Source organism: Dromiciops gliroides, chromosome 4, assembly GCF_019393635.1.
Source record: "Dromiciops gliroides isolate mDroGli1 chromosome 4, mDroGli1.pri, whole genome shotgun sequence".
NCBI classification, from domain to species: domain Eukaryota; kingdom Metazoa; phylum Chordata; class Mammalia; order Microbiotheria; family Microbiotheriidae; genus Dromiciops; species Dromiciops gliroides.
The window spans coordinates 230,362,726-230,372,138 of NC_057864.1; positions in this window are offsets into that span (position 1 = coordinate 230,362,726).

Below are 9,413 nucleotides of genomic sequence, written 5' to 3' on the forward strand. Positions count from 1 at the left end.
AATCTGGTAGGTGTAAAATGTAGTTGTTTTAATTTGAATTGTTCTAATCAATAATGACTTTTTCATATAAAATTGTTTTGGTTTCTTCATCATAAGACTGTTCATATCCTTTGATCATTTACTAACTAATGAATGACTTGTGTTCTTACAGATTTCTACTTTACCTTCTTGTTCTAGAATTTCATGTCAATTTTCCTTAATATTTTCTTGTAATATTTATTATGGTTAAAATGATTGTGAGGGACACAGTTAAGTTTATCATCAGTTTATCAAACACTGATAAGAAAAGGGGCTCTTAAGCCTCTTGTCCAAAGAGGTCAAGTGGCTCCTTTTTCAGGTTTTTATCCACTTTTGATAAGAGGTGGATCATTATATATCATTCAAATCTAATTGATTCATGTGGATTATGTCAGAGGGACTGAGAATCCTTTTGATTGGTGACAAAAATCTCTGTACAAGGTAATCAATTCAAGGAATTCACATCCCACTTAGACTGAGCCAGAATGCTTACTTCTATCTGGGTGTGGTCTTGAGAGGGACAGAGAGTCTGATTTAGAGCATTTAATAAAAAAGGGGATCTGAAATTCCCAATGAAATTGGCCATTAATAATTATTTATCACCTATTGTTTCCAGATTCTTTTTTTTATCATAACTTTCAGGTAGCCTGACAATTCTTACTTTGTCTCTCCTCAATCTGTTCTCCAGATCAGTTGTTTTTCTAATGAGATGTTTCATATTCTCTGCTATTTTTTCTAATTTTATTATATTTTGGTGTCTTATGTCAATTAATCCCATTTGCCCAATTCTAGTTTTCAATGATTTATTTTCTTCCTTTAGATTTTGTATCTCCTTTTCTAACTGGTTAACTTTCTTTACATAATTTTCTTAGATTGCTTTTATTTTTTCTAACTTTTCCTCATTTTTCTGTTTTCCTTGTTCTTTCTTATTTTATTTTTAAATTCCTTTTTTAGAATTTTCTTGAATTGCTTTCCCCCAAAATTTTTCATTGTTCTCTCTTATCTGATTTTTAATGCCTTTATAAATTTTTCCAAGATTTCTTTTTGAGCTTGTGACCAAATGATATTACTGTTTAGTGTAGTCGTGGCTTTTATTTAACCTCACTATCTTCCTCTGAACATGAACCCAGATCTTCTTTTACACCAAAGTAGCCATCAATGTTTGGGTTCTTTTTACTTTGCTTACTTGTTTTTATTTTTAATTTGTCTTATTTTTTAGCAGTTTAATATTTTAATCTCAAGTTGTGGATAATGTTGTCTTAGGCTTCACCTAATAACACCTTAGTGTTATTCTCTGAATTCTATCTGGGGGCTCAAGTGCAGCAATTCCTCTCTTCCTCCCCTAAGCTCCAGCCACATGGTCCCAAAAATATTGTTGTTCCTTGTGGTACATGCTCCTCCTTGCCCATAGCCACACCCTGGGATCACATCTGATCAGCACTACTAGTCCTGACTTTTGGAAACAGCAGGTGGTCCTTCAATCTTCCCTCACTCAGCTGTCTGCTATTCTGTATTTTTATTTATTTATTTTTTTGCAACAAACATTTATTTTAGTTTTTCTAGTTACATGTAAGGGTAGTTTTCAACATTCATTTTCATAAGATTTAGAGTTCCAAGTTTTTCTCCTTCCCTCCCATTCTTCCCCACTCCACAAGACGGCAACCAGGTTATATATGTATAGTCCACAAGTATTTTTTTTATCAGTTCTTTCTATGGGGGCAGATAGTATGCTTCATCATCAGTCCCTTGGGATTGTCTTGGATCATTGTATTACTGACAGTAGTTAAGTCATTCACAATTGCTCATTAAAAAATAATGTTGTCACTACGCACAATGTCCTCCCAGTTCTGTTCACTTCACTATAAATCAGTTCATGAGCCTTTCCAGGTTTTTCTGGGATCATCCTGTTTGTCACTTTCTATAACGCAATACCATTCCACTACAATCATATACTACAGCTTCTTCCATCATTCCTCAATTGATGGACATTCCCTTGATTCTCAATTCTTAGCCACTACACAGAGTTGCTATAAATATATTTTGTACAATTTTTCCCCCTTTTCTCTTTTTCATGATTACTATTAACTGTTTCCCTCCCATCCTATTCCCTTCCCCATGGTATTTATTCTATTGTCCACCTTCTTTCATCCTATCCCTCTTCAAAAGGGATTTGCTCGGGGAGGCTAGGTAGCGCAGTGGATAAAGCACCGGCCCTGGATTCAGGAGTACCTGATTTCAAATTTGGCCTCAGACACTTGACACTTACTAGCTGTGTGACCCTGGGCAAGTCACTTAACCCCCATTGTCCCACAAAAAAAAAAAGGGATTTACTTCTGTCTGTCCCCTCCCCCAATCTGCCCTTCCTTCTTTTACCCCTCTCTCTTTATCCCCTTTCCCTCCTATTTTCCTGCTGGGTTAGAGATTACTCCACCCAACTGAGTGTGTATGTTATTCCCTCCTTGAGCCAATTCTGATGAATGTTAGGCTCATTTACTGCCCAGATTAAATAGATTAGTCCACCCAGTTGGGTGTGTATGTTAATCCCTCCTTGAGGAAACTCTGATGAGTTTAAGGTCTTTGAACTTTTTCTGATGAGTGTAAAATTCATTTACTGCCTTGCTACTCCCCTATCTCTTCCCCCACTCCATAAGCCCTTTCCTTGTTTCTTTCATGTAGGATTTTACCTCATGCTACCTTTGTCCTTCCCCCTCCCCCAGTGCATTCCTCTCACCCCTCAATTTAAACCTAAAGATGTCATCCTGGGGTAGCTAGGTGACACAGTGGACAAAGCATCCACCCTGGACCCAGGGGGATCCCAGCCAAAACCTGGCCTCAGACACAAGACAGTAACCCACTGCATGACCCTAGGTATGTCCCCTAAACTCCAATTTTTTATGGTTCTCTACGGTCTTGTATTTGAAAGTCAAATTTGCCATTCAGTTCAGGTCTTTTCATCTCAAATACCTGAAAGTCCTCTTTTTTTTTTTTATTAAAGTCCCATTTTTTCCTCTGAAAGATTTCAATCAGTTTTGCTGGGTAGGTGATTCTTGGTTGTAATCCCATTTCCTTTGCCCTCTGGAATATCATATTCCATGCCCTCCAGTCCTTTAATGTAGAAGCTGCTAGATCTTGTGCTATCCTGACTGGGGCTCCACAGTACTTGAATTCTTTCTTTTTGGCAGCTTGCAATATTTTCTCCTTGACCTGAGAGCTCTGGAATTTGGCTATAATATTCCTAGGAGTTTTCCTTTTGGGGTCTCTTTCTGGAGGTGATCGGTGGATTCTTTCGATTTCTATTTTACCTTCTGCTTCTAGAATATTAGAACAATTTTCCTTGACAATTTCTTGGAAGATGATGTCTTAAGGTCTTTCCTTGATCATGGTTTCCAGGTAGACCAATAATTTTCAAATTATCTCTCCTGGACCTATTTTCCAGGTCAGCAGTTTTCCCCAGAAGATATTTCACATTGCCCTCTCTTTTTTTATTCATTTGGATTTGCTTTATTGTGTCTTGGTTTCTCATTTGTTCAATCCTAATTATGAGGCAATTATTTTCATCAGAGAGCTTTTGTACCTCCTTTTCCATTTGGCCAATTTGGCTTTCCAAGCTATTGATTTTTTTCTCATGTCTTTCCTGCATCACCCTCATTTCTCTTTCCATTTTTTCCTCTACCTCTCTAACTTTATCTTCAAAGTCTTTTTTCAGCACCTCTATGGCCTGAGACCAATTAATATTTTTCTTGGAAGCTTTAAATATAGGAGCCCTGATGTTGACATCTTCCTCTGAGGGTGCACCTCGTTCTTCCTTGTCACTGAAGAAACTTTCTATGGTCTTCACCTTTCTCTGTTGGCTCATCTTGCCTTTCTTTTACTAGACTTTTATCTCCTTAAAGTGGGGCACTGTTTCCAGGCTGCAGTATCCCAAGCTTCAGAAGTCCCAGGTGGTATGATTTAAGGAAGAGCAGGTTCTTCACTCACCTGGCCTGTTTCCTGGTCCATAGATGACCCCAGAACAACTTGCTCATCAACCAGCTTTGTGTGCTGTGGTTGTCAGCTCTGATGAGCCTGTGCCCTTCCCCAACCTGGGTCACTGCTACTCAAGCCTACCTTTTGGTTCCCAGCAGGGGTGAAAAACCCAAGTTCTACCTCAGCATCAGCATAGATCCCTGTAGTTTCTCCCCTGCCAAGGGTTCAGCCCACTCACCAGACTGTGAGACAACACTGGCACTTCAGCTGATTCAGAGGCTCTGGGGATCTCCTTCTCTGGTGAGGCCTTCCTGGGACTGGATCTGTGTCAGGGTGACTGTGGGGTTGGGCTCCACTCCTGTCTCAGCACAGCAGCTCCCTCCTTCTGACCTTCCAAGCTGTTCTTGGTTAGAAGATGATATCAGCACTTTCTTCTGTGGGTTTTGCTCTGACTGCTGTTCTTTAAATGAAAGTTCATGAGGGAAGAGTTCATGAGGTTAAAGTTACTGAGGCTGCGAGGTAAAAGTTGTTGAGGTAAAATTTCTTTAGGCAGTGAGTGAAGTGAAAGTTGAGGTGAAATTTCCTGAGGCCTAAATGCTTTCCTACTCTCTAAAAATCTTCCCATGTCTTCCCCTTCTTCAAAAAACTTTCACTTGACTCATCCATCCCTACCAAATATAGTTCTTTTAAAAAATATTTAGGTAGTATTTTATTTTATTTTCTAATTACATGTAAAGATTATTTTCAACATACAATTTTTAGTTCCAATCCTCTCCCCCCCACCTTCCCCACTCACCAAGATGGCAAGCAATCAGATATGTTTGATAGCTAGATGATAGATACATACATAAATACATACACAATCATGTTATACATATTTCCATATTAGTCATGTTGTAAAAGAAAAATCAAAATAAAAGGGAAAAACACAAGAAAGAAAATAATAACAATAAAGTGAAAATAGTATATTTTGATCTGCAGTCAGACTCCACAGTTCTTGCAAATATGAAGAGCATTTTCTATCATAAGTCTTTTGGAATTGCCATGGATCATTTTATTGCCAGGAAGAGCTAAGTCTTTCACAGTTGATCATCACACAATGTTGCTGTTACTGTGTACAGTGTTCTCTTGGTTCTGCTCATTTCACTCATTTAAGTCTTTCCAGGATTTTCTGAAATCTGCCTGCTCATTGTTTCTTATAGCACAATAATATTCCATCATATTCATATACCACAACTTATTTAGTCATTCCCCAATTAATGGGCATCCCCTCAGTTTCCAATTCTTTGCCACCACAAAAAGGGTTGCTATAAATATTTTTGTACATGTGGGTCCTTTCCTCCTTTTTATGATCTCCTTGTTATATAGACCTAGTAGTGGTATTGCTGAGTCAGAGGATATGCACAGTTTTATATCCCTTTGGGCATAATTCCAAATTGTTCTTCAGAATGGTTGGATCAGTTCACAACTCCACCAACAAGGCATTAATTAGTATTCCAATGTTCCCACATCTCCTCCAATATTTATTATTTTCCTTTTTTGTCATATTAGCCAATCTGACATGTGTGAGGTGGTACCTTAGAGTTATTTTAATTTGCATTTCTCTAATCAATTGTGATTTAGAGCATTTTTTCATGCCTATATATTCATGCCTATTGTTCTTTATCTCTTCTCCCTTTCTTGGTTAAATTCTTTGAGAATGATGAGATGCTGGGCAGCTAGGTGGCACAGTGGATAAAGCACTGGCCTTGGATTCAGGAGGACCTGAGTTCAAATCCAGCCTCAGACACTTGACACTTACTAGCTCTGTGACCCTGAGCAAGTCACTTAACCCCCACCCCCCAAAAAAGAGAGAATGATGAGAAGTCTTTGCTTTCTTTTCTCTCATTTGCTTCTTAATTCTCCAATGAGGTATTTCACATTTTCTTCTGTATTTTTCATTCTTTTGATTCTGCTAGACTTCCAACTGTCCAATTCTAATTTTTAAGGCATTGTTTTCTTCAGTGAGATTATGCACTTTTTTTTCCATTTGGCCAGATGAATTTTTTAAGGCATTGTTTTCTTCAGTGAAATTAATCACCTTTTTTTCCATTTGGCCAGATGAATTTTTTAAAGAATTGTTTTTTGCAGTCAATCTTTGTGCTTCCTTTTGCAAGCTGCTGATTCTTTTTTCATAGTTTTCTTGTTTTGCTTTCATTTCTCTCCCCATTTTTTCTTCTACCTCTCTCAATTGATTTTTAAAATCCTTTTTGAGCTCTTCCAGGAAGGCTTTTTGTTTTTGAGTCCAATTCACCTTCCCTCTTGAGGCTTCACATGTAGGCAATTTGAGAGTATTTTCCTCATCTGAGTTCGTGTTTGCCTCTTCCCTGTTGATACAGAAGCTCTCAATGGAGAGGGTTCTTTTTTGCTTCTTACTCATTATTGCAGCTTATTTATTTATTTTTTAAGTTGAGTTGAGGTCTGCTCTGGGGGCACCAGGGTCCCTGTTTTGGGCTTCTTGTGCAGGTGTATAGGTGCTGTGTGACTGGTTTTTTACACTGAGGCCTTTATGGTGTGTGCTGTTCGCCCGCCCTGCACTTCCTGTCTGAGTGTGCTAGGATCAGTGGGTCTAGTCGTGTCAATCCTGTTCGTGGCCCTCCACCTGGCAACTTGCCCTCTCGGCTGGTGCAGGTAGGTTTTTCCACTGTCCTGCTGGGGCACCAGATTTTTGAGCCAGGATCCAGGGGCCTCAGTTGCTTGGCTGTGGCCCACAGCTTCCTGCTGACTTGCCCTGACCCCCTCGGCGCTGGGCTGCTTGCTGCCCTGCGCTGCGCCTCCCTTTTGCCCGAGTCAGACTGACCTTTCCTGAAGTCTTCCAAATTATCTCTGGTTGGAAGACTGTGTCTCTCTGTCTCTTTGCAGGTTCTGCAGTTTCAGAATCCATCCAGAGGCTTGATTTAATGTTCTTTTTGAGGGAATAGAAGGAGAGCTCAGGCAGCTTGCTGATTCCTCTCCACCATCTTGGAGTTTACCTGCTTCTTAATTCTCAACAGTACAATGTCTGACCTCATCATTCAACTGAAACTATTCTCTCCAAAGTTGTCAGTGATCTCATAATAACCCAATCCAATGGCTTTTCTCATTCCTCATCATTGTTGACCTTTCTGCAGCTTTTTACACTATTCTTCACTCCCTTCTAGATACCCTCTTGTAGGTTTTTGGGACTCTTCTGGTTTTCCTCCTACCTGTTTGACTTCTCCTCCTCAGTCTTCTTTGCTGCATCTTCATCTTCATCTAGTTCTTGCCTGTTAATGATATGTGTTACACAAGTTTTTGTCTTTTTCCTCTTTTATGTCACTTGGTGATCTCATCAGCTCTAATGAATTAAACAATCATATTTATTTAGATGATTCTTAAGTTCTAATTGCCCAGGCTTAACCCTCTTTCATGACCTTGAGTCTTGTATCTCCAACTGCCTGCTGGTCACCTTGAACTAAATAGTCTCATAGCTATCTCAAACTCAACATCTTCAAAATCCCCTCTCAGTCACCTTGGGCTTACAACATAAGTGTCACATCCTTAGTACCTCACCATTTCTTATGCCATATTCAAATAGTTTCAAAGTCCTGTTTCTTTTGTAACATTTTCCATGTATACCCCTTCACCTCTTCCAGGCTCTCATCATCATGGCACCTACATTATTGCAATACTCGGCCGTAAGTCTACAGTGCATCCTTTACTTAGAGGTGCATGGGGTGTTGAGAGAAGACTAGCATCTCTGGTGTGAAGGTTTTCAGGTCATTTTCAGAGCTGTTCATTCAGCTTTGGTGTCCACCTGTCTCACAACTCTCAAATGTAGCTTCAAGAAACTGTAGCATGCACAGTGGCCATATTCCAGTAAAACCATCTCAGCAGATGGATTAAACCAAGTTGAGGGTAACTGACAGAACTCAAAACCATTGAGGAGTTAGGGGAATGTTTAACCCAAATGTGAAAATTTCCCCTGGCAGACTGGGTGAATGAGAACAACTTTTTTCCAAAGACGGTGGCTGACGTAGGAGCCATAGAACATTTAGAGCTTGGGCAGATGCTGAAGAGATCATGGATATCCACTGCATGCTATGATATCACCATTCATCTTTATTTTTGTCTTGCCACTGGATTTTGATGACTCTTGTAGAATAAAGCTGAAAACTTTGTTCAACTCTGCTTCACTTAAATCCAATTCAAGCTGGAGTCAAGATATCACCAGTGATGTCATCAAGAACAAAGGGTGTACAACAACAACAATTCAACTTTAAAATAATCTTCCCAAAGCACAAATATGACCATATCACCCTCTTCACTCCCACTCAATAAACTCCAGTGGCTCATCACCTCTAGTATTAAATAAAAAAAGCCTATTTGGCATTTTATGCCTTTCTTTGTATCCTCCCTAATTTCTTTCCATTCTTCCTTCTTAAACCCACCTAGAACACTCCTGAAAGAGGCAGAAAGAAATGGATATGAGGTATAGGATGTTGGGTTGATTGTAGAGATTAGTAAGCCAAACTCTCCATCTGTGAAAAAGGGAAAGGAAAAAAGAGAGTAATGATGCTGATGTTTGAGCAATAGAAAATGAGAGATGGCCTCAGTCATCTTAGTGAAGAAAGAAACTGGTCATCTGCTGTAATTCTGGGAGGTGAGTGTAAGGTAGGAGAAGAGAAAAGAAAAAAAAATTGGAATTGAAGAAATAAGACAAAAATTTAATAAGCATAAAGTGGATGAATTATTAAGCAGCAACTTTGAAGCAGGGAAAAAACCTTTAGAAACCATAATACAGCTATGTGACCCTGGGCAAGTCACTTAACCCTCATTCCCCCTCCACCCCCCTCCAAGAGCAACAATAGTAGAGACCTTTTCATTGTGTGGATGAAGAAACCAAGCACAAATATCTAGAATAAGAACCAGTATTCAAAATGTCATACTCAGATTCCAAATCTAGTCCTCTTTCCATTACCATAGCATAGGGGTATCCCAGTAAATGTTTAACAACCAATTCCCCAGAAATAGTTTAAAATTGTGTGTTAGTAGGGCAGCTAGGTGGTGCAGTGGATAGAGCATTGGCCCTGGATTCAGGAGGACTTGAGTTCAAATCCAGTCTCAGACACTTGACACTTGCTAGCTGTGTGACCCTGGGCAAATCACTTAACCCCAACTGCCTCACCAAAAAACCCAAAAAACTAAAAACAAAAACAAAATAAAATTGTGTGTTAGTAACATTTTATCTATTACTTCTTTAAGACTAGACAATCAACAAAACAATAAATCAAGCCCCAATTTGTAGCACTTGCCAATCTCCCGGGTGTAATTGCTTACATTGACAATTTAACAATTGGTTCTTGGAAGCTGGTTTGAATGAGTTGTCACATACCCCTTCTATAATATGAATGTTTAGTATATGAATTCAG